The following is a 27,536-nucleotide window of genomic DNA, read 5'->3' on the forward strand; positions in this document are numbered from 1 at the left end:
CACATGAGCAGGGGAAGCGTGGGGTGGGGGAGAGGATCCAAAATGGGCTCTGTGTTGACTGCACACCATCTTTTTTTTGCAGGGCTCAAACTCAGTAACTGTGAGATCATGACCTGAGCTGAAATAGGATGCTTAACTGACTGAGCCGACAAGGTACCCTACAAAAATGTTCTTAAGATAAATTATAATTAGTCTCCAAGAAAAAGGATTTGACTGCACTATTTGTGACAGGTACCTTATCTTTACTTGGTAACTGGAGTGACCATTTGTGTTAGCTAATTGGCTTTATCCAGAGGAGAAAAAGACTTCTCATATCTTTAGTACAGGAGATAGTTAGGAACTTGGACCAGGGTGCCCTCCAAAGACAAGCTCTCATCTTCCCAAACTGGAAGACAAGAGTCATCACTCTGGATGTTTACATTTCAAAGAGATGGTTCCCAGGAACTTGAGGAAGATATTTCTGGGTCATAAAGCTGATAAAAGGCCCATCTAGTTTTCAAAAGGATTAATATACATTTCAAAGAGAGAAGAAAATACTTACATTTTCTAAATTACAAGTTTTCTGAAATAAATGCTCTAAGTAAAAAGAGTTAAAAGAAGTCCCTTTCCTTATAATCAAGAGGGGAAAAAAAAATAAGCCTTCTGTTTTTCATTTTTATTTTCCCTCATACCAAATAATGCTTATAATAGGATAAATAAAATAAGAACTGAGAATTGACCTTTGGATTAGGAAACATTAGAGGCCCCTGGTGACTGGCATAGGCAGCTTTAGTAGGGGCACTTTTCTATTACAGTGGTTAAGAAGAAAAAAAAGGAAATAATGGATTGGGAGATAAGTAGAGAGGTATTTTGTGGAGTTCTGTATGAATGACACAGTGGGGTAAGAGCTACATGAGGAGAGACGAAAGAGACATTATCTTGACTAATCTTTTTTAATTTTTATTATTTTTTTTTAATGTTTATTTATTTTGAGAGAGAGAGAGAAAGAGACAGAGTGCGAGCAGGGGAGGGACAGAGAGAGAGACACACAGAATCTGAAGCAGGCTCCAGATGGGGAGCTCATGGGGCTCAAAGCCATGAACTGTGAGATCATGATCTGAGCCGAAGCCGGATGCTTAATGGACTGAGCCACCCAGGTGCCCTGAGTAGTCTTATTTAAGGGGGCCTTATATAAAGGAGGAGACAAATAGGTCCTTACTGCTAGTTTTGTTCACTTTTACGATCAATTTAATCTACTACTTCAGCCACAGTTGTGATAATAAGGAATGTTGCCTGGCCACAGAAGAACATTTATAAAGGGGGTGTAGTGTCTAACAGAATTGTACGTACTAGCAAATGGCTAATAAACTAGGCCTTCCCTACTGAGGCATTTAAATATTAGATACACAGAGGGACAGAGCCAGTGCAGGAAAGTGTAAGATGAGTGATTAAGAATCAAAGGAGAGAGCAGAAGCTATGAGGAAGAATCCACATGCAGATTCCATGACATATGGACAGAATGTCAAGAGAATTACAATGATGGGGTTTTGGGCGCTGGTGGGGGTTCAGAGCCGATGGCCAAGAAAGAATTCTTGAAGACGTCTCTGGTGCAAAAAGGTGATTTTATTAAAGCGAGGGGACAGAACCCACGGACAGGAAGAGCTGCACTGGGGTTGTGCAGAGTGGCTGCTTATATATTGTGTAGTTGGGGGAGGTAAAGTAAAGGGAAAGTTTCTTAAAGGGATTTCCATATACTAAAGAGGATTTACAGATTACTGGAAGACTAGCTATTGTCAAACTAAGGTTGTTTTTCCCTGTAGCAAAGCATTATCATTAAGGTAGTAGGGGGTTCTTAGAGATTAGGTTATGGAGGAGATATTTTTAAACTGATGGGAGATTTTATCAGTTTAGCCATTTGTTTTCTGTCCTTTCCTTTGTTCTTAGGCAGCCAGGAGTGCCTGCTAATATCACAGTATGCCACCCACCTGGGGTGGGGGGTGGGGTATGCCAGCTGGTACTTTCCCCCCAGCTGGCCTTAGGGTCCCTCACCACTTACTACTAGTTTTTTTTCCACTTTTACATCAATTTAACCTGCTACTTTAGCCACAGGTGTGATCATAAGGAAGGTTGCCTGGCCAGAAGAACATTTATAAAAAGGCTGTAGTGTCATAGGCCTAACAGAATTGTACATACTGGTGGAGAATGGCTAACAAAGGCCCTCCCTACTGAGGCATTTAAATATCAGGTACACAGAGGGACAGAACCAGTGCAGGAAAGTGTAAGATGAGTGACAAGGAATCAAAGGAGAGAGCAGAAGCTATGAGGAAGAATCCATGTGCAAACAGATTCCATGTGATATGGACAGAATGTCAGAATTACAATTAGAAAGTGGTTCAGTATGTGCAATGTAATGACAAAGAGCTAGAGTTAAGTGAATGGCTCATTTGAGATTAATTATTATCTGTATGTCAATCTATATTTTGCTGCCTTACTCTAAAATTACAAGTAGAAAGAAATAGATATGAATAATCATATGAGACTTTTTTTTAAGATTTATTTATTTAAGTAATCTCTACACTAAACATGGGACCCCCCTCATGACTCTGAGATCAAGAGTTGCATGCTCCACCCACTGAACCAATCAGGTACTCTGTTAATGAGATTTTATTCATCACATCACATCCACTGAACAATATCCGGGTATCCTGGTTAAAGCCTGACTGAAACTTTTAATAGTAATAATAATAATAGCAACAATAATAATAGTAATAGCCCACTGTTAGTATCTCCAGTATACCAAGGGGAAAGATGAAGCACAGAGAAGTTTAGTAACTTGCCTAGTGCCACACAGGAGTCATCATTACTATGCCATAACTTGTTCAAATTCCTTCTCCTTTATCACTGTGACAATTCTAACTTAGGGGAATAAAAGCAGAAGGAGTAAGTACTGGGTTTTTTCTCTAGCCAGTCTCTTTTTATGGATTGATCATCTATTTATGTATTCAATAAATTCTGTATTGAAAGCTAATGTATGCCAAGCACTGTGTTAGGTGCTGAGGAATCAAACACAAGCAAGTCATGATATGCACTTCAAGAGGTTTATATTCTTCTGAGAGAGCAGAAAAACTGTAATTGTAAGTTGTTAAAAGTGCTGTAAAGAAAAATCAATGTTTTGAGATAGAGAATAAAAATAGACTCCTGCATGCCATATAACAAGTATCTGATACTGTTAAAGAAAAAAATATTGATGATATTTGTTAAAGATAATACGCAGACTTTATTCAGGACCATCACAATAGGTATAAAAACCACTGCATGGGGTTTTGTAGTAGGGAAGAGAAATTGGACTCAACTCCTAATACAACAAAGAAAAGTGGGAATTGGTAGCCTAGGTGCAAAGTTGGAGTCAGAGAATGGAAAATTCCTGAGAGGAAGCATGAGTAGTAAGGGAGATTCTGTCTGAACTGACCTAACACAATTGTTGCTGGAGACAAGCAATGGTGATCAGATATCACCTGGGGGATGGAGGAAAATGAAGAGCTTTATTAGATATGAAGGGTGATCAGGTATCAAGAGTGAAGAGTTCCAATTCAACTGACTTAGCAGAGTTCTGGTTAAAACTAGATTTTACAAGGAAGTACACCAATGGGCCTAGGAGAAGGTTCAAGAGCCTGACCAGTCTGGTCAAACTGTGCTAAAACACAGATACTATGTTCATCTTTCCTAACCCATACATTGGCAGTCAGGTAACTGAGCTGGTCCAAGCAAAGATGCCTCTACAACTAAGTTTTGGGGTTCTAACACAGTTATTTGTGAAAAAAACAAAAGGGAAAATATGTTCTAAGCGTTCAGTCAAAAGATTATACACCAATAAATTATCAGATACTTATTAGAGAAAGAAGAGGATATAGATTGAAAAGTTTTCTGAAGTTCATTAGTTTTATTTGCATCTTATGCTTATATTTGATGAATCTAGGACTTTATATCATAATAATATTCCCCACTGAAGTTATACTGTCTCTTTTCAATGATGGTTGATAGTCACATTTGTTGAACTAGATTGTCAAACTGTTAGTGGTAGTATTTATAAATGCTCATTGTTATAAAGAAAACAAACCAAACTGACCTCTGTTCATATAACCCCACCTGACGGAAGTTTTAGAGTGGAGTTTAGTGGTTAAGTGGGCTTAAGCAGGTTAAGTTTATGGATTTTGGTATTATATAAACATCTTGATTCTATCACTTAATAACTAATAATTACATTACCTGGGCAATATATTAATCTCTCTGAGCCTCAGATTACGTTATGTAAAATGTGAAGACTCAGAACATTTACCCAGAGGGCTGTAATGGGCATAGATGAAATTGTGTATGATTATTAGATCAGTCTTTCTAAGCTGTAATGGTAAGAGATAAAACTGGCAATAGCTTTTATAACTGAAATGTCTAGAGTGAACTTTCAGAAATGGTTGGATCCAGGGGCCTCAAAATGATGTTCTGAGATGCAATTCTTTCTTTGAATTTACCTTCTGTTTTCTTCTGCGTAGCCTTTATCTCCTAGAGTCTTCTCTATATGGTGATCTTCAGTAGACTTTTAGGGTTGTATTTTCCTTTGACATAATAAACATAGCAGAAAAATAGCTTTCCTTTTCCAAATAGTTAACCACAAAATTCTGGTATTGAGCCTCATTGAAATCTGCTGGGTAATCTTTGACCCAAAGACCACAGCCAGAGGGAATGTATATATTAATAGCCACAACCTGGTTCACAAACTCACCCACTGAAACCACATGGATTCTGAAAGGGCATGGTAGGTGGTTCTTCAAAAATCTGGATGCTGGTACCAACAGCAGAGGAAAATGGGAGCCAGTGGGCAAAAATAAATGATGTTCACCAAAGCATGTTACTACGGTGGCTGACACAGATCATGTTAGTACAGTGTCTGGTGTGTAATTATTACTCTGAAAAATTATTTTTAAAGATACAGTTACCAGGTTTCCCATACTGCTGGAGAAGATGAACTGTAACTTAGAAACCTAAAAGGAAAAATCAAGAAAATGCCTGTTATAAAGGATTATTTGCTCTTTAACAGTCCCTCAGAGTATTATTAAATGACAATACAGTGCCAAAAATGTCCTTAATTGTAACTCCACATGTATATACCTTTGCAAAGATACCTGTGTAAGTAGACAACTGTTTTAGAACATTTCTATCCCAAATGTTCTAACTAAATTTTTGAATCTTTAAGCATGAAGGCTGACAATGTATTCACCAATTCTTTAGGAAAACCAGAATACGAATGTTCTCCTCTATTTTTCAGTGTCCTTAGTGTCTTTTACTTTGGGATATATGGAGTAGGAACTCTTTAAGTACTTGTTGATAAGGTCAATAAAATAATGTAAACACATTTTTAAATCTATTAATAGGCATTTACCAATTTAAATTAATAGCCATATGTCAACACTATATTAGCCACTGTTTTTCAGGACATATCGTGGAAAAAACTGCTTTCTTTTCCATAATTTCCAGTTTAGGGTAACACATTCAGATGGACCATATCTTCACTTAATCTGAAAGAACTACTATCATCATGCACATATATTTGAATGTTTATTATTTCCTGCCATATTTTTCAAAAGCTGTTTTCATTCATGTGTGTGTAATATTTCCTAGCACTTTCATAACTTTTCCTGGGGATGTTGTTGGGTGGAGTTTGTTGTTTCTATGAGGTGAAGTAACAGATAAGTGTACCATTTGATTAGTTTTGAGAATTCTTTACACTCCTATAATCACCTTCTCAAGTAGGATGAAAGATACTTCCATCATCTTAGAAAATTTTCTAGTGTCCTTTCAACTCCATCTCCCACTGTAACAACCTGACATCATAAATATATTTGTTTATTTTTTCTATTATCATAAGTCTTATCACATATCTTGCTTTGCCTGTCCTAGAACTTCATATGAATGAATCACACAGTATGGATTTTTGTGTGTCTAGTTTCTTTCACTCAGGATGTTTTTGAGATTCATCCAGGTTTTCTAATGTACCTATACTTTATTCCTTTTTATTTTTGAGCAATATTCAATTACATGAGTAAATGACAGATTTTAAAATCTTTTTTTTTTCTGTTAAGGACTATCTGGCTGTTTGCAGCGTTTGGTTATTAAGAACAAAGTTTCTAGTAACATTTCTTGCCAAGGAGTTCTGCAGAAATACAGGTCCATATGTACGATTGAAACTATGGGGTCAAAAAAACAGGTATATTTTATTTTTTAAGGAAGTGACAAGTTTTCCAAATTGGTGGTTCCATTTTACACTTTCATTCGCTAAGTATTAAAATTCTGGCTTCTGCAAATCTTTGACATCATTTGGTGTTAAAGTTCAGTGATGAAGTTTAATCATTTTAGTGGTTAGCTAGTTATAGTCACTGTAATTTTAATATGCATTTCCTGATGGCAATTGATTCTCAACATTTTTTTTTCAGGCCCTTGTTGTCCATTCGTTGATTTGGTGTATCAGTTTGTTTGGTTATTTTACTTTCTTTTTACTAGCAGTTGCCTTTTTTTATTACAGACTTGTAGAAGTATTTACATAGTTTGGATATTAGTACTTTGCCAGATGTATGTGTTGGAGATATCTTCTCCTATTTTGCAACATGCAAACTTAATGTATGATTTAATTAAAAAATATTTTAAAGTGTTATGAAGTCTAACTTGTCAAGGTATTTTACAGTTATTCCCTTGTCTTCTCTGTAAGAATACCCTTCCCCAAATGATGAAAATGCCCTCTCTCTCTCCATATATATTAACTTTTGGTAAAACTATCAATTAAGCAAAGTTGGGTATAGTGCTGTTCAGGACTTCTATATCTTCATTGATTTTCTGTCTACTTATTCTATCGATTACTGAGGAAGGAGTGTTGGAGATTCCTGGAACTGTCTATTTCTCTTTTAAGTTCTATAAGCTGTTGCTCTGTAATCCGAGCAGCTGTTATGGAAATATAAACATTTAGGATTCTCATATATTCTAAATTACTTGACCCTTTTATTAGTATTAAAAGTCTCTCGTGGGGCACCCTAGTGGCTCAGTCTGTTAAGCATCTGACTCTTGATTTTGTCTCAGATCACCACCTCACGGTTGTGAGACTGAGTCCTGTCAAGCTCTGTCTCTCTGTTTCAAAATAAATAAATAAACATTTAAAAAAAATCTTTCATACACCTGGTAATATATATGTTCTAAAGTCTACTTTGTTTGCTACTCTAACATTCTTAGCATTAATGCATGACATACCTCCTTTCTTTCTTTTACTTTAAATCTATTTATGCCTTTATAGTTAGAGTCATTTTGGCACAGACAGAAAAAGTTTAGTCTTTTGTAAAATGTTTATCTTATGTTTTCTTTTATTTGAAATATTTAGAACATTTATTTTGAAGGTGCTTATTCATTCATATGTTTGGGTTTAAATCTACATCTTGTTACTCATCTGTTATTTGTAATCTCTATTCTTTGCTTCTTTATTTCTCTTTTCCTACATTTTTTTATTTGTAACTTTTATTGAGGTATAATAAACATACAATAAGTGTATATATTTAAAGTGTATAATTTGATGTTTTGATGTACATATACTCTTATTAAACCACCAAGAGTCAAAATAGCAGATATTTCTATCATCCACAAAACTTACCTTCTACCCTTTATTTATTTAGTTAGTTATTTTTTTTATTTTTTATTTATTTTTTTTATTTTTTCAATATGAAATTTATCGTCAGATTGGTTTCCATACCACACCCAGTGCTCATCCCAACAGGTGCCCTCCTCAAAACCCATCACTCACCCTCCCTTCCCTCCCACCCCCCATCACTTTCTACCCTTCAATATTGCCTCCCTTTGCACTCTTTCGCATGATTCCTTCCCCCTCCAGGAAAGCATCAATCTGTTTTCTGTCCCTTTAAGTTAGTTTCCATATTCTATAATTTTATTTAAAGAGAATAACTGGGGCACCTGGATGGCTCCATCAGTTAAGAATCTGAATTTGGATCAGGTCATGATATCATGGTTCATAGGTTCAAGCCCCATGTTGCACTCTGTGCTGAGATCTTAGAACCTGGAGCCTGCTTTAGATTCTGTGTCTCCTTCTCTCTCTCTGCCCCTTCCCTGCTCATGCTCTGTCTTTCTGTCTCTCAAAAATAAATAAACATTGGGAAAAAAAATTTTTAAAAGAGAACACAATATGTACTAATTTAGGAAAGGGTCTGGCTTCTTTTATTTGGCACAATGATTTTAGAATTATACCAAATAGCAATGTTTCATTCTTCTTTCTGGCTGAGTAGTATTTATTTATACCCAGTAGTATTGTGGAGTAACTATTTACTTATGCTACAATGTGTTTTTATGGACATTTGAGTTGCTTCAAGCTTTCTAGCTGTTAATGTACATCTGGGTTGTTAAATTTTTTTGTCTATTACAACTAAAACTGCTATGAAAATTCACGTACAAGTCTATGTATAGACAAAAGCTTTGATTTCTCCAGAGAGTATATATATTTTTTATTGTTTTGTGTAGAATTAGCATTTATTTATTAAATAAAATGTCTTCCTTAGCCAGCGAAGCCACCGGGGTTAGGGATTTTCTTTGTGGGGATGTTTTGAGATAAAATTCATCTTTTTAATAGATATTGGGCTATTGAGGTCATCTAATTCTTCTTTAATGAGGTGTATAGTTTAGTAAGTTTGTATCAATCAAGAAATGTGTCCCTTTCATCTGGACTATAAAATTTATTCCTATATTTTTCATTATATTCTTTTATTATATTTTTAATATCAGTTGAATCTTCAGTATTATCAACTTCCTCATTTCTGTTATAGGTAATTTGTGTCTTATCTTTCTTCTGCTCAGCAAGAATTTTACCAATTTTATCGATCTTTTTAAAGAAACTGTTGGATTTTATTGATTTTTATCATGATTTCATTGATTTTATCAATTGTTTTGCTGTATTTCTCTTTATTTCATTTTTACCTTAATTTTATTTTTTATTATTCTTATTTTGTATATAATTTGCTCTCCTTTTCTAGTATCATACGTTGGACACTGAGGTCACTGATACGATTTCTAACGTAGGCATATGGTGTTACCACCTCTGCTTGAGTGCTGGTTTATTAGCATCCAACAAATTCTGGTCTATTGTAATTGTTTCCTATCCACCTAGTTCAAAATAATTCCTGACTTCTCTTTTGATTTCTTTGGTTATCCATGGGTTTCCTCCTACCTTGACTTGAACTGAACATTGCTTTAATATTTCATTTGTTCTCTGCTTTCGTCTTACTATTCCCATTGTTGTATTTTTTAGCAATTACTCCATAATTCACTGAATATAACTTTAATCATCATAATTTTCTTTGCATAGAATATGAAGCATTGTATATTAATAATATGCCTCATTTTCTCCTACCTTTTGTGCTATCATAATGCATTTACATATGCATGTTTTAAACATAAAACATACATTTTTTAAAGTTTTTAATTTAATTTATTTATTTATTTTGAGAGAGACAGTGTGTGAGCAAGGGAGGGGGACAAAGAGAGAGAGAGAGTCCCATGCACGTTCTACACTGCCAGCATGGAGCCCAACACAAAGCTCAAACCCACAAACCGTGAGATCATGACTTGAGCTGAAACTGAGAGTCAGATGTTTAACTGACAGAGCCATCCAGATGCCCCAAAACATGTATTTTTATTTAAATATTCGATGTCTTTGAAATAAATGTTTAATTAGAAAAAAAATAATTATTTGACGTTTTATCACATATTTACCACTGCTAACACTGTTCATTCCTTTTGGTAGATAGAACTTGTATTTATATTTCCTTCTGATTTAAAAACTACCTTTAGCATTTCCTTTAGTTCAGATATCCTAGCAGCAATTTTTCTGAATTTTTTTCCTCTGAACATATTTTTTGACCTACAGTTTCAAAAGATATTTTAGCTGCATATAGAATTCTAGGTTACATTTTTCTTTCTGTCTCCTCAGTACTTTAAAATGTCATTTCAGGGGCGCCTGGGTGGCTCAGTCGGTTAAGCGTCTGACTTCAGCTCAGGTCAGGATCTCGTGGTCCGTGAGTTCGAGCCCCGCATCCGGCTCTGGGCTGATGGCTCAGAGCCTGGAGCCTGCTTCCGATTCTGTGTCTCCCTCTCTCTCTGCCCCTCCCCTGTTCATGCTCTGTCTCTCTCTGTCTCAAAAATAAATAAACGTTAAAAAAAATTAAAAAAAAATGAATAAAATGTCATTTCACTACCTTCTCATTTGCATACTTTCTGAAGAAAAATTTTGTTGGCAGTATATCTTTGTTTTTCTGTGTGATTTGTATCGTTTTTTTCCTGTTTCTCTTTACATCTAGATTTTTACAAATTGATTATGATTGTCTTCTGGAGATGGGCTTTATGTTTATTCTACTTGAGATTGGTTGCCATTATATCATCTCTAAATTTCCAATTTGCACTGAAAGTTGAAAGATTTCAGCCATTATTCCTTTCGGTTTACTCTATTTTCCTCCTCAATTTTAATTGCACACGATACACAGCTTGATATTACCTCAAAAATCACTGGTATCTTTTTATTTTTCAGTATTTTTTTGTCTCTGTTCTTCTTTTTGGGAATATGTGTTGCTGTCTTCAAATCCATAGATTTGGTTTTTTTTTTACAAATGTCTAAATTTAATTCAGTCTAATGTAGTATTATTTTTGATATAGTATTATTCATACCTAAAAGTTTAATATTTTTCTGTTATATCTTTTATTTCCCTCCTCTATGTGTATAAGCTTTTCCTGAGATCCTTGAACATATTTTTTAATGTTTATAATAGCTTCTTTAACTCCTTTACTGTTAATTCCATTTTCTCTTTTATTACTTGATCGGTTTCTATTGGTTGATTTTTTAAATGTTTATTGGTAATATTTACTTACTTATTTTCATGTATTGCTATATTTTATTGAATCTTCATCACGATGTTTTCTGTTTGTATTGTCAAGTTTTATACTTCGTATTCTCCCAGTGCCTCAAAATCCCCACCAACAGGCTATGAGCATCCTGCCCAGGTAACCAGCTGCACCAGTGTGGTAAAACTGGCCCCTGCCACAAGACCCCCTTTTCCCCGATTGTAACCTCATAACATCCAAATGCACCGATAAAATCCCCTTACACCTTTTGCTTGTGTACTCCACCCTGACCTCAATAATGGCACTTGCCCATCATGGGTCCTCACTCCCTCCCAGATTTCAACTTGCTTGGTTGAGCTTGCTCCCGGGCATGCTTCCCTTATGGCCACCTCCTTGGTATATGGTGCCTTCCTCTTCTAGGAACTGTGAATATAATAAATCCTTTAATTTTGCATGCCTCTCCAATCGTGATTTCTGAATTTGTGCTGGAATGATCCTTAAAGACTCCACAGGGGAGACTTACTCTGACACTTAGAACACATTGTTATTGTGTGATGGATATTTTGTATTATTTTTAAGCAGCATGTAACTTACAGATTAGCTTGATCTTTTTCAAGGGTTTTTGGTTTTGTTTTGCTTTGTAAAGATGTGTACAGAAGGTTGTCCTCTAGGGCTATTTTAATCACAATACTATGATAGTATAATGTTACCCTTTGAGGTCTCTCAAGAATGCCCCATATATTTGATGAGGTGTTTACAATCAGACTGAAGAAATATGAGCAATCCTCTCTTGTTTGTGAACCCTGAGAATTTTTCATTTGTAGCTTCCCAGTAAAGGTGGTTTCCCTGGCAATAGTTCCTTGCTAACCTCAGGGAATTTTTTTGTATGTATGCACAGATGGTATTTACTCAAAGACCTCCATTTTCTGGAACATAGTCTTTTCACAATTCTGTCCACTGTAGCCCTCTGTCCTGAAATTCTAGCCACATTGGCCTCCCCATAAATGATCTAACTCCTTTGACTCTGATTTTTTTTTTTTTTTTAATTCACCAAGAGCACTAGATTTTTTTTCTTGGCATAAAGCTGGAACAGTTTTAGTGCTCATCTTGTTGATTTTTCTCCTTGCTGAAATCACAGTCCATTATGACCATTGTGCAGAGCCTTAAAACTATTGTTTCACATATTAAGCACAATTATATATTTATTGATGATAGAATACAAGTCCTATAGTAGTTACACTTTCAAATTTAGTATAAATCTGCTTACCTATTTTTAGTGTAAAATCTGCTTACCTATTTTACATAATAGTTTAAAGTGATGAAAATACATCAAAAGTATTGAGAAATGTTTACTTGAAATGTTTAGGCAATGAAGGCTCCTACCCAGGAATTTTCCCTCAATAATTTTCTCACCTTATGTTATTAGAAGCTAACAATTATACCTTTGAAAGGTCTCTAAACAAATCATGTATTTATTACCAATATACAGACCTCAGTATGGCTGCCTAATTCAGATGTACCAGAAACCAGTTTTCTGGTACTTATTATTCATTCTGGTACAGATTACAATGTTCTGATATTCTTCAGGCATTTTCCTTTCAGCTATTAAAATTATTTACCATTTGAAACAAATTCCCCAGGAATACTTATAATTAATCCCCACCATTCACTGAGGTAAACTGAAAGCCCCTCTCTCTTTCTTATTTACTTAAATGGAACTAAGTAACCTAAAATTTTTATTAGGATAGTGAACAGAATCTCATGTTTTACAGTACACATTTGGCTGTAATACTGGATCAAGATGACAATCCATGAGAATCCTGATCTTATCTTTGTTTGGAAGTTGTAGCCAATGACTTGTGGGGCCTAAAATTTAAGTAAAAGTCTGACTGAAGATGAGGCTTTGAGTATTTGTACACCACTAATATATAGCATTATGAGAAGATTTCTAAAAAGTGGAATAAGAAGATTGTTTCTTCTGTTATAAACCTACAATAAGAAGTAACAAATTTCAGTCTACAACTCTCCAATTCTGAGAGGTTAAAAATATCCATTATGTAACCATATTTTAAGAAGCTAACCCTGCCTATTATTTTTGTACTTGCTAAATATAATGACCAGAAATATACTAGAACATTAGAATTTGAATAGAGGGTAAATTCTAATGCCCCCCAAAAGTTACTTGTCAAAGTCAAAGTCCTGACTGACAAAGATTTAAATGCTGTGTGTTAGAATGAACCTCTCTGAAAGGATTTTGATTGTTCCACGTACATATAACAAATGCTACTCAATCATTATTTACACTTAATCACTGGATGAGAATGACAATATTCCTTGTTATAGGACACACACTATGACAATATTCAAAGTAGTCTGGACTGTGCAGTGATATGTAAAGTTATATCACAAAGAAATTATATGAAATTGAACTGTAGAAAATTTAAATTTAAGAGATGACACCAAAGTCATGGGAGAATACACTGGGTATCAGTAGATTTGATTTTAGGGAATTATCATGGAGAAACAGGTAGAATATGATAAAAATATGCATTTATATTCTGGCTGGTGTGAGTCTACAGGAGGTGTTAACTTTTTAGTTTTCACAACTTGTGCTAATGTAGGATGTGTATTCGCTAATTGTCAAGGATTCCTGATTGATGAATAACATTCAATAAGGCCTATTCTGTATCAGAATAAATTCATGTATTTTTCACTTATTGCTCTTGTTTCATCCTCAACATGACACTATGAAGCTTCTACCATTATTTGTGCATTATTGCACATAGAATTTAAAGCGAAGAAAAACTACTAATGCCAAGTCACTCATTAAACATTTATTGAGCAACTCCAGGAAATGTGGCATGGTAAGTGAGGAGAAGCTTGGGTAGACAGACATACCTTACTGCCTTTGTTAAATTACTTAAACTCTCTGTGCTTCAGTTTATTCAACTTTAAAGTGACTACGATTACAATATTTACCTTTCGGGTTAATATAAATATTAGAAACCATATATGTGTATAGCATATATTAACTGAAGTAGTTGATTCCATACAAGATATTCTAACTCAGTAACAGACTTATCTGATACCGCTGTGGTAAGGTGGCAAGCACTATATGAGATACATTGTGCTCATTACCTTACTTAAATGATGCTTTCATTTCTGATGAATTGGAATTTTTACAAAGACAAGTAACCCAAGGATCATATAGTAAAAGTAATTGTATCGATTTATTTATTCACTCTGCAACATGTATGGAACCCTTGTTATATATTAAATATTATGTAAAGTCCTTTGGATTCAAAGATGAATACAATTCATGATGGAATATAAGGCTGGTAATGTATCTAAGTGCATTATAAAGCAGCCTATACCAAAAATTCTTGAGGTACGTAGAGGGCATTGTGGTTTACACAGTGATTTCACATACATTATCTTATTTATACTGTTAGATATGTAAAATAGGGTCATTATTTTACTTTTTTGTGCACAAATTCACTTTTATCAAACTCTATAATGAATGTTGTGGCATGTCATTTTCCATTATGTAACAATTTATTGGCCAGGTTGTTACTGTAAAATTACATAGAAATTGGTGTTATAATAGTAAGTCCTTCTGAAGACAAACCTAGAAATCAAGTTTATTGTGCATGTTGTGAATAGAGAAGAAATTGTTATGAGGATGGGCAGAATGGATGTTTGACATAAAACAGTATTAATTAGGTACTATATTATCTTTGTCTCCCTTATCAGCAGTTGGCCTCCATTCTACACCAACCCAATTTCCCACTCAAACATTATTTTACTGATTTTGTAGAAAAGAAAACAAAACAGAGTGAGACATTTATAATGTATTTTAACTCATGGAAGCAAAAAAAAAAAATCGATAAATATTTCTTCACCAATACTTAACTGTGTGTGGTAACACTAATTTGTAGTCATTGTTTTAATGTTTAATTGTAAAAATTATCATTCAAAAGTAAATAACCAATTTAAAAAAAATGATAAAATGCTGGTATAAATATGTCCTTAAATCAAAATTAGGTATTTTAGAGCTCTCATAATTAAACAGTATTTTATATACTTACATTTGAGTTTGTATTTATATTACAAAAGCATGAACAAAAATGTCTTAAAATGCTTTGTGTTAGTCTGAGACAAAGTATAAACATCTATCTAGATATTTATACTTTTGCTACAATTGTACTCTATAGTGGTTTTAAACTTGATTCTTTAAAAATTTAGTAGCGCTTCAAATTTAATCATTTTTGTACTGCTGTTCTGCCGAATAGTACAGAAATATACTAACACTTAAACTAGATATCCCGTTTTCTTGGGGGTGTATTGTTAAAATTTTTATCTACTGGGAGAAAAATAGATTGAATGTATCTTCTATATCCTATTTTGTTTTTAAATCCTTTAAGCTGGAAAAACAGTTTTTAAGTAAACAAATTACCTGGAGTATTATAAATGTCTTCAATGTTTTTATTTCTTTCATTTCATAATTTAAGATCTTGTTCACAGGAAGTGTCTTCACTAAAATGCAGACTGAGAGTTAAACATTTTAGAGCTCAGAGGGACTTTCAATTTCATCTGGTCCATCTCAAAGTAATTATATGAAAATAGTAACATTCAGGTAAACCATTTGGCCTCTGTTTCCAAAGCTCTCAACTTAGCTGGATTTTGATGTAGACTGGGCATTGAGAACTCAAATCCATCCATGGCCAGGAAGGAAACGTGCACCTGTGAGACAGCCAGGGAAGGATTTAGGGCTGTGTATTTCTCTTGTGAAATGGAGACAGCACACCAACCTAAATTTGGTCAAATCTACTAACAAAAAAAACAAACAAAATACATGAACCAATCAAACAAGCAACACAGACTGAGCCAGCCCTTCTTAATAAGGCTGCTGGCCTGATCTGGCTGTGAGTTTGAGACCTGTGACTTAGATCCTTCACTCCAAGACTCTTTCCAATTTGACCTAGTTTCTAATGTTAGAAAAAGAAAGGTACACCTTGCTTCACTTAAAAGAGTAGATCAAGAAAATTTCTCAAATAGGTTTTGGAAAAGTGTCATACGAAGATTACCATTTACTGACTTCCAAATACTGATTGCTTTCATCTTTGCCTGAGACCTGTGGTTTGGAAGAGAATAATGGTTTAAAAAAACAATCCCCCAGCTTAAGTGTTCCTGGAAATAGTTTACTGCAAAGAATCTCTTTTCCACTTAGAGTTTGCAGATGACCCCTTTTTACACAGACCTTCCAAATTCTGATCCTTTGCTTCATAAATTGGTAGCTGAAGTGTTTGTACTCACTAACACAAGCTAAATACGTGATCTATCCAACCTTTAGTTCAGTTTCTTCTTCCTTTAGGTCACTGAACTTGGACACACCTTCAGTTGAGCCAGGATTATCCTTTCTGCTGATCTCAGGAAAAGACACTCCCTGATCCTGTCTCCTCACACCACCCACCTCTTCCAACTCACGCCTGCTGCATTCTCCCTAGCTTTGTTTACTCTTGTCCGGAAAGAAAAGCCTATTTTCTGCTCAATCTTTGGGACACTTGCTGATCTTATGGTGGGAGCTTTCTCCCTATTGCGATAGTCTCCCTTTTCCTCATTTTAATAATTCTTTCAAATAAAGTTTCTCTTTACTTACTTCTGAATTTTTTTTATTTGAAAAGGTATAAACCACTTAAAAAATCCTAAGATTTTTTAAAGTATTATTTTCACAAAAATGTTAATGAATCTATTTTTAATTTTTAAGTTTTTGTTATACAATATTCCAAAATATACAAAGAATAATAACACTCATATGCCCACCATCAGCCTTCCCAAATATAAACACTTTTGTATATTTATGTAAAATTTTTTCAAATAAAAAGATAAGAACTTACAAATAATTTAAGATTTCCATATATCTTTCCTATATTTCATTGCTCTGTATGGCTACTGAAAGGTAAACATTCTGAATCTGAGTTTCTCATCCTTATGCTTGCTTTTGCATTTTCACTGAATATTTATCATCTTTGTACCCCTTTGCAATTTGAGGTTTTAATTGAAATATATATATATATATATATACACACACACACACATTTTACATTTAACCACATCAATATAGACAGCTCTAGCCAATTATATTTTCATTGTCATTGCATATGAAGTTGTTTATTACGTTATTCTATAAAATAACAGGCAGATTTTCTCCAATATTGCCAGCATTCCCAATACCTCACAAACAATATTGCAATGAACTTTCTAATATATGTCTCATTATGTATATGTATAAATTTGATTTTAATGGTATATACTTCAGGCAGACTAACAGGACAATAAGAACTGGATTTCCTTATGCTTGTCTTCAGTTTTATTAGATATTGACAAATGCTTCTCCAGATGACATTCACAAGATAAATTCTACTTGACAATGATGCATTTTTAATACACTGTGGAATCTGACTTCCTATTATTTTATTTAGTATTTTATATCTATGTTCCTAAATGAGCTTTTAATAATATTTTCTGCTCTTGTTCTATTCTTGTTTTATTCTACTTTCATAAAATGAATTGGGTAACATTCCCTATTTATGTTCAATTTTAATTCTCTTCATTGCATTGTAAATCATGGGAATTAACAGTACTTTAGAGATTTGGTACAACATGGTTTAAAATAATACATATTCAGTGACTTTTGCAAGGGCATTGGGATGTTTTAGAGCCATCAAATTTCTGTAAATGTAGTTTTAAAAAGTTATGCTACTTCTTCCTGAACGAATATGCTAATAAATGTTTGTTCATAAAATGTCATTTTTTTCTGTTTCAAATTTATAGTTGTATATTTACTCACAGTATTTTCTAATATTTAAACCCTTGTACTTCAATACTTCAATCTCTTTTATCACTGTTGCTTTTTATTCCCTTTCTAATGTTGGTTGCTATAATTACCGTAAAGCAAATATAGTTGCTTTTTAGATGGCAAGCAGTGGAATATTGATGAATTCCTGCAGTTTAAACTAATTTGTGCCATTCACTTTATTAAGAAAAAATCATCTGTGTCTGTCCTCATTAGTGTTCCTTAGTTTTTCCTTTTGTCCATTTATACTTTTAATGTTTTTCCCATGTATTTCTGTAAGTTTTTCTTATATTCCTTTACTTACCCTATTGGCATGAATATATATCTATCTATCTATATCTATATCTTTATATATAGATATAGATAGATATAGATATAGATAGATATATAGATATATATAGATATAGATATATCTCCTTATTATTAGAACTTTGTTTAAAACATAAATTTAACTGTTATTTTAGCTACATCTTGAAATTTTTCACAGGTGGTACATTCATCACTGTTTAAGAAATCTTTATAATTTCCATTATGATTTTTTCTTTAATATGTTATTTAAGTGTGTATCTTAAGTTTCCAAATATATAATTATAATATATAAAATTATATTTCCATTTATCACTGAGGATTACACAGGATTAGATGATCACATCTGAGGCATACAAATCAGAGAATTTACCCAGTCTCAATCTTCCCGAAATAATTTCAAAGACACAAGCAATTAAAAGGTTCCGAGATGAAGAGAGAGGTTCATGAGGACAAAGTTTGCTCCTATGGTTCTTCCTTCTCAGCTCTTGTTTCCCAGATTAAATAAGTTTTAAGTGAGGGTTGTGTGATTTCTCAAACAGCGAGAAACATTTTAACTGTGGACTATTTTTATATCTCTAACATCTCTATTCCAGGAAGTTATACAGCTTCATAAATCCCAGGGTTTATTTACTACAGGAAATCCTTAGTGGATGACATCTTTCTAAAAGCATTTCAGTGACAGATCTCTTCTTTCCGACAAATATCATTATCCTAGAATTTATGTAAATGAAATTTTACAGTAAGTGGTCTTTTATGTTTGGCTTCTTTTATTAGTACAATAGTTTGAGAGTCTTCCCTGTAGTTGCCTACCAGTGATTTTTTTTTTCTTTGAATTGCTTCTTCCAAAGATAGACTCTTAGTTATTATGTCTTTAGCCATATTATTTTTCAACCGTATTTTATTCTAGTCTTCTGTGACATCTATTACATGTGAATTGGAGTAATTCAATTTCTTTACCGCATCCAGTAACTGTTTATACAGAAAACTATATCTGCTGTCTATTTCTACAACAGTGTTGTGTTCTAAGTAAATTCTTCTGTAAAATATTTTTTTTTTAAGTTTGTTTATTTATTTTGAGAGAGAGAGAGCCAGCGAGTGAACTCATGAGCAAGGGTGACCAGAGGAGGGGCAGAGTGAGAGAAGAAAGAGAATCCCAAGCAGGCTCTGTGCTGTTAATTCAGAGCCTGATGTGGGGCTCAAACCCATGAACCATGATATCATGACCAGAGCCAAAATCAAGAGTCAGACTCAACGGACTGAGCCACCCAGGCGCCCCTCCTCTGTAATATTTTCTAAATCACTACTTTTGGCTTTGACACTATAGAGATAGAATTATCATGACTGTTGTATATTTTTTCAACGATGATACTTTCTCATTGTCTCCTATATCCAGCATCTCTTGTTTCACTTCTGCCTGTTTTCTTATTTTTACAATTTTTATGTAACTTTAAACATTTTCATAATAAACATATTCAAAAGCTTTTCAGATGCTTCTGTAATATTAACTTACTATTCCAAGTTTTCATTTTGATTGTTGTGTTTCTTAGAATTAGAATGTTTGCATATGTTTTGAAGTTCCTTTTGTTGATTCATTTTTAGTTTATTTTTCTACTTTTAACTTTCTCTTTCTTTTTTTTTCTTTCTCCCTATCACCACTCTTCCTTATTTAGATTTTCCTGCAATGTATTGCCCAGGCCCCCTATTTATGACAGTTTTAATATGTATCTTTGAGTTCCTGCCTTCTTTTGATATCACAGATATAGTTACCTCTTTAATGGACTGTTTGGTTCATATTTCTGAATAAGTTTGCTTCTGAAGTGTTCTTATCTCCTCAAAACTTGAGCTTCCGGTAAGCAATAACCACTGTGATTGCACTGGAAGTTTTATTCATCATCCATTCCTGAAGATGGGGGAAGTAAGGGCAAGTCCTGCCCTAATCTCAGTATTCAAGCATTGAACTTAATTCTGCTCTCTCACCTACAGAGCACCTTCAGCTTCTGTTACCTCCATTAAGTCCATATCTTAGCCAAAACTTCCTCACAAGGAGCCCCATATGACTGTGAATTCACCCCTGCTGCACTTTTCTATTTTTTTCTAGTTTATTTAGTTTTGGCTCTTATAGTCCAATATGTCTTTTTGGTTTTAAGTATTTTTTTTTCTAATGTTTTCTTTATTTTTGAGAGAGAGAGACAGAGAGACAGAGAGACAGAGAGGGAGAGAGAATGAGTGGAGGAGGGGCAGAAAGAGAGAGGGGGACAGAGGATCCAAAGCAGGCTACACGCTAACAACAGTGAGCCCACGGCGGACTCGAACTCACAAACTGTGAGATCATGACCAGATCAGAAGAGGATTCTCAACTGGCTGAGTCACCAAGGTGCCCCTGGTTTTAAATATTTTAAAATTTATCTATCACTGGTATATATTTGGAGCAGGACATTTGGAGCATGAACTTGTTTAGCTTTGCTGACTGTAGGTCTCACTACATAAAAATTTAAAATTTCTATAATCCTAGACTATCTTTCCTTATGCTTTAATTCAGAATTTCTGGTTCAGGTGAAGGCATCTGAAATCAAATTAACCTTGCTACTGACATTTAATACTTTGAAACACAGGCTATAGGAACTTTTACTATTCCATTTCTTTTTTTTTTCTTTTTTTCTTTTTTTTTCCCAGTCTCAACAATTGAAGCTCACATGGGCTATGCCTTTTTCCTTCTTCTTCTTCTTCTTCTTCTTCTTCTTCTTCTTCTTCTTCCCTTAAGAACATACAGCTTCTGCTTCAAAGAAGAAAAACAAACAGGAATTCTGGACTTTCCTAAGTAGGTCTACATGCTATCAAATCAACCCATATCTATTGACATTCAAGACAGAGTTGAGCCTTGTGCAGTACCAAGGAAAATAATACTTCGCAGTTAATACCTTTATAAGTATTGACTGTAGGGCTAGAAGATCTATATTCTTCTAGGGAAATCTCTCTTATGAGAAAGAAAATATGTAAGATATTGAATACTACAAACAAATTCAAATCCTGGAATTTTTATAGTCGAATAAGAAAGAGAACTTCAGTTTTCTAGTTACGTGCACAATTTGAAATGAACAAAAATTTTTTAAATGTTATTTTCTTTATAAAAATTACATAGAACAAGGGGAATTAATGCTTATCTCAGCATCAATTAAACACACGGTTTTTGGTTTTAGTGAAGGTGCCACTGGTACTTACATCCATCTGAGTTTGCTCTCTTGATGCATATCTGAAGAGGAAGCTTTTTAGTATGCTGTCTGCAAATATTTTTTATATTGTAATACTTCTGTAAAAATACTATAATTCTGCATATAAAGAAATAAATGTGTCTTGAGTACAATATAAAATTTTAGAAATACATTTAGAAAAGTAAACATAGTTTGAATGCTCAAATGTATTAAATGAAAATAATTGTTCTGAAAATTGACTCTGTATAAAGCATTTTATAGTTTAATTATTTGGGTTCTTTTTCTCTTATGGAAAAGATGGCACATGAGTTGCATATGAAGTAATGAATTACCAAAAATGCCCTACTGGCTATGTCTACACAGTGCATGGAGACTGGTAATTACTGGTGAAATGTGGGTGGCATGTACAGACAGTCTAGAATAAAGTAGCCAAGACTTTACTTTTCTTGGTATCTTCTCATTTATTTGGGCAAAAATGGAAACAAGAGGGCAGAGCTTGGTGATGGTGATGATTAGAATTTAAGTATTTAGTTACCAGCTATATCTCTGCAACACTAAGCAGTATATTCATGAGAAGTTGAAAATACAGACTCTGTTCTTTATTACTGTTGATACTCGTCATCACTGTAAGGAAATGTCAGTGGAAAAATACAAACTTTTATCTGTATAGAGTTTTCGGGAACACTAATACTTTGACAATGCTTCATATACATTTCCTGTCACCTAAAGGTTAGAACACTGTCCTAAATATTAAGAAGGTGCTTACAAGACAAGATTAACTGTATTGTAAGTATTTATGCTAGCACTTTTGCTCTGTTTGCTTAAAATTTCTCTTTTCATTCTGATCAGCTTAGAAAATACCTAATTAACTTATGACACTCAGATACTTTTATTAATGTCTCCCTCAGACAAAACCAATCACTACTTCTTTTTTGTCTCCAGTTATCCAAAAATGATACTACTGAGTAAAATCAAATGGTCTTTGAAGACAAAGACCATTTGCTCTCTTGCAACCATAGAATGGTTATTGGCACAATGGATTGTTAGTAATAGGGAGATCAGTCATAAAACATATTCTTTCTGTTTCACTCGATCTTTATGACCAATAGACAGTGACATTTTGGTGAGGATTAGCTATATATTCAGAGTTTATTAAATGGTAATTTAAAAAGGATCTATTTCTAATTAAAAGTAAACCAAATACTGACCTTGACTGTTTAGAAATACATATGCACTTTATTATAACTTAGATAATGATGGGATTAAATATAAGATAAGTGAATGTGTCATATAGAAAAAAGGTATTAAAAGTAAAGGAGCAAAGTAAGTATACATTTCAGTACTTATGAAATAATTTCAAGCAGGTATAACCTTGGGACTTTAGTGTAAAAAAAGAGATATTTAATCCCTAATTATTTATTATATTTCTATTATGTAATTACTATTATAACATATATCTGACATATATAAAGTGGTAAAAGAGAACATTTTATATAGTCATGTAAATACAGAATATTTCCCTTTTTGAATATTGGAAAATTCATCCATATTTTAAGGCATTATATCAGAAATTTCATTTGAGTCTTAACTATCAATTATATGTTATTGGAGAAGTCATGTAAACTTCTGAGTTTCTCTTATTAATCCTATTAATTTCTAGGGCTACTTTTAGGATCATACTTATATAAACTCCATTTTAAAAATGTTAGAGTAGTTACTATTATTATTATGTTCATAACACTGATATCATGAATGAACAATTTAGATAATTTATTTTCAGGGCATTTTTGATGTTTTTTATAAAAATGACACCTATCTGGTTCTGTTGGAAGAGCATGTGACTCTCTATCTTGGGGTCATGAGTTCAAGCCCCACGCTGGGCATAGAGATTACTTAAAAACAAAATCTTTAAAAGAAATAATAAGCTTTTAAAAATGCCTTTAAATTTGGTATTTCATCAAGTATATATTTTTAATAATTATAACTGATCTCATTATCTTCCCTAATTTCTTCTTTAGAAATAAAATACTGTTCAGTATTTATGTTCAACTTAGAAATATGAAATCTAAAATAATTTTCTCCTGTCATTATCTTTATTCTTCAAGTTACTTAGAACACTCATATTTTCATTCTCTCTACTAGATACAATAATATAAATAGAAACCTTAAATATTTGAAAAGAAGGTTGAAAATTAATGAGTGAATTTATATTCTGTGTAAAGTCAAAGGAAACTTGAAGACAGATCCTTTTGTGATGGAAGGTTTTGTATCTGAGAGTTTTACCTTATTAAAATGTTAAAACCAGTTTGCCAATAATTCTGGTTTGCATATACATGATTGTAGTTTTTTTACAATACTGCTTGAATGTAAAAGAGAGGGCTAATAACACCCTTCATTAGAAGGATAGGTTTAGGGTCTACAGATGTAATGTTAATGTGACAATGACTTAGTTTTCCATATCCTCTCTTTGTATAATATCTAACTGCATTATTTTCCAGAGAAGAGAAGATAATATAATTTGGGGTAGAGCATCTATTAATATAGTTGAGTATTATTTCAATGTGTCATCATACTTTTAGACTACTTTAAATTTTAGTTGGGCCAGTATTATTTCAATATCACAGTGGAAAGATACGTTGCTCCTATCTATTTATTCACTACCTTGTTATAACATTGATTACTATACAACTTTTACTAATAGTTACAAATAACTCAAAAATGAATTTAAAATAAGAAGACTGAGTAGCTCATACAATTGGAATTCCAATGTCGGGCAGGCTGTCTTTGAACTTAATCCAGGTATTGTGCTCCCAATTCTCTGTAATTTTCTGGACATCTCTCTTCTCTGTACCACCTCTTACTCATTGTAGTAGTACTGTCTCAGTTTTTCTAAGCTTTTCATTTGCATAGGTAAACATTTAGCAAATTAAGACGAATTTCTTCCTCTTGACTTTCTTTTGTCAGTAAGAAGAATTATTCATAAATCTCTAGTATGCTTCCCCTTGCCTATCATTGACCTCAGTTGTATCACATTCCCATTTATTAACAATGATTAAGCTCAAGTCTGGGTTTCTGGCAGATCATCAACAAAGGAGATGACTGACCATCACTGTCCAGGTCTAATCACAATCCACCGCTTGTGCTTGGACCAATTCCTCAAAGCATATGGCAGCTAAATTAAGAAAGGGAACACAGAATATTATGGGGATGAAAAAAATAATAAACTGTTTACAAAATATTTTCATATGCATTATCTCACAGTAGATGACACCTGTTAGTTCCGACCCATTTGCAGTTACCTTGAGCATGCATATGTCAACTCTTCAACCCTACAATCATTATCAGAGTTGTAATCATATAATAGTCTCTTAAGTATCTGGGACACAAGAAGTAACAAAGCATTTCAACAAATTCCAGGTATCAATAGAAAATTTCTGGATAGGGGCACCTGGGAAGCTCAGATGGTTGAGAGTCCGACTTCAGATCAGGTCATGATCTCATACTTTCTGAGTTCATGACCCTCATGGGGCTCACTGCTGTCAGCCCAGACCCTACTTCAGATCCTCTGTCCCTCTCTCTCTCTGCCCCTCACCTGCTTGCAATCTCTTTCTCAAAAATGAATAAACATTTAAATAAAAAAAGAAAAAAATATGTAAAATCTCTCTGATTTTTTCAATGTTTTTACTTCATGAAAAACCTAGTAGTTCATAAAATACTCTCCACTTAAAAAAAAAAAAATCCACAGTTACAATATCCTAAGGCTAGGGCTCTATATGCCAAAGGACCAGACTGAAGTAAATCTTCTTTAATCATTGGAGCCATGTGAAAATTTGGACAGAGATCTACACCATTCATCTGGTTGCTACAGATAAATATAAATTATCGAAATAGACTGAATGGCAAGATCTCCTGTGTAGTTTTCCAGATTTATAGATGTAGATTGATATTCTTTCTCAGAAATATCCCTTCTTTGTTGTTTAGTAATTTGATGCATGCTTTTTGTTTTGCTAGATAATATACTCAAAGTGGAAATTTTGAATCACTGCCAGAAACAAGTATCTTCATTATGTTACAGGTTTTGCCTGATTTTTTTTTTTCTGAAACAGTAAATTTTATTAAAGACTTCAAATTCCACTTTTATAATCTGGCACAAAAAATAGCTGACATTTGGTTTCAGGGAAACCATATAATTCTATGCACTAATGCCTCATGATAAAAATGAACAAACAAACAACAAAATCAACAACAAACTGCTTAACAATCATTAGCCTCTTGCATTTGTTTAACATGATTTACCTGTAGGAACATAAAATAATTTTAGTATTCAAGCAGAAATTTCACGTTATTTATCTTCGCAAGAGAAGACCCCAGGGACTGGAAAAATGTCACAATAACTCAGGATGGAATATTATTTGTTTTAGAAAATGGGTGCAATAGTCCTCTTCTGTTGCTCACATCATGAACACAGTTGCCCAATTAAAGCCTTATATGTTGAAAATTAAACGAGAATGACAAAATTTAAACACTTGGTAAGTCAATGGGCACAGGTATTTTTAATATACCCTATAGTCCTTACATGGCAAAGTGGTGTGTTAGCAAACATCTAACAACATATGCTTTGATGGGCAATGCTACATTTAATGACCAGGGTTAACATTCTGTCTTTGGTCTTAATTGTGTTGAGCCATATGTTGCACGTGAAAATTAGTAATGCATAGGCTGACCGGTGCCTTCCTGTTCCTGGCTTTCGAAGGGAAAGAGTGGAGCTTCACGGTACATTACTGCCTTCTGTTTCTCTCAGACTATACCAGGAAATCGCTGTAATTGTGACTAACTTGGAAAGGTGGCGGTGGCTCCAAGTGTTCATTCTGGCGTTTATAAAAACATTTTACAGTGGTGACTGCTTCTGTTAGCGGCCTGCCTTGCAGCCTCATCTGTCAGCTCCCATGGAAAATAAATGACTCGTTTCCACACAATGTGTGACCGTCAGCCTGGTTCAAACATTTTTGTTGTAATCTATGTTGCTCATGGCTGAATATTTTTAGTTCCTTAAGAGATATAGGTGTTGGCATGCCAGTGATTTCCGGTTCCAGAATTTCTGATTTCATTGGAAATGGTCATCTTCAGTGTTTTCAAGCACTTTGAATAGAGAAGGATCAATTAAGAATAAAATAATATGAAGCTATATGCAGGCAACAATATGACTTCCAAGAAAAACGCCATCATTATTACTTTCTGAATACATTTAATGAAATTCACAACATAGACTTACAATGGATAAATCTGCACATCCATATTTAAATTTCTATTTTGGAGGAGTATATAGACATTTTTGGTCCCTTTCCCCTATCCTTTGGGTACATAATCAACAATATGAATGTATCATCCCTAATTACCAATATCTTTGAGTATTTCCTGTAAATAAGTTTTTTGGGGGGTTTTGTTTGTTTTTTTTTAGTTTTTATCATTTTATTGCTTTTCCTGGTTCTTGGAAACAATTTTCTTCTGCCTCTCATATATTAATAAACTCATAATTCTCTATTACCAATATGTTTAGGTTCCAATTAGATTTATCTTTGATTAAACTTTCTCTGTGCTTCTTTTTATAAACGTAATTTTATTTTCCAGTATTGTTTTCTGTATTTATTCAGTGATTAGAAATCTTTTCTATATATTTTCATTATACATTCAAGGTTTAAAAATTAAGTAACATTGACAATCTGTAATCCATGGTAAATCTCTGAGCTCATGCAGTTTACATGCTAATCTTCTGTATTCTTTAACCAGTTTGCTTCACAGAGACCTATAGCCAACAGGGGTCTGGCTTCTGTGCCTCAATTACTCACAGGTGCTACTGAATATGTCTTTGACATTCAACATGTAAAATGCTATTAAATTATGGAAAGATATGAATATGGTGAGATTTAAAAAGTCTTATCATCAATTTTATGATTATACCAGAGACAGCATCAAGAAGCCTGATAAATAACAGTCCCCACTTAATGTAGACTAGCTACTGAGAATGGCATATTTTAAATAAGGTACAAATAAAACTCGGCATGGTGTATGTGTGGGGGGGTGAAAGGGCTCTGAATCTAGTTGAGCTAATATGTATTTAGGATATTATGGTATTTTGAAATAAGGAATAGTCATGATTTTCCTGATGTCTACTTTAAGAACAAAGTGTGACCCATCAAACAAAATGTTGAATGGAGTAAGATTGAGATTTTTGAATCAATAAATAGACTAAA

This window comes from Panthera tigris, chromosome D4 (genome assembly GCF_018350195.1).
Source record: "Panthera tigris isolate Pti1 chromosome D4, P.tigris_Pti1_mat1.1, whole genome shotgun sequence".
Taxonomy (NCBI): Eukaryota; Metazoa; Chordata; class Mammalia; order Carnivora; family Felidae; genus Panthera; species Panthera tigris.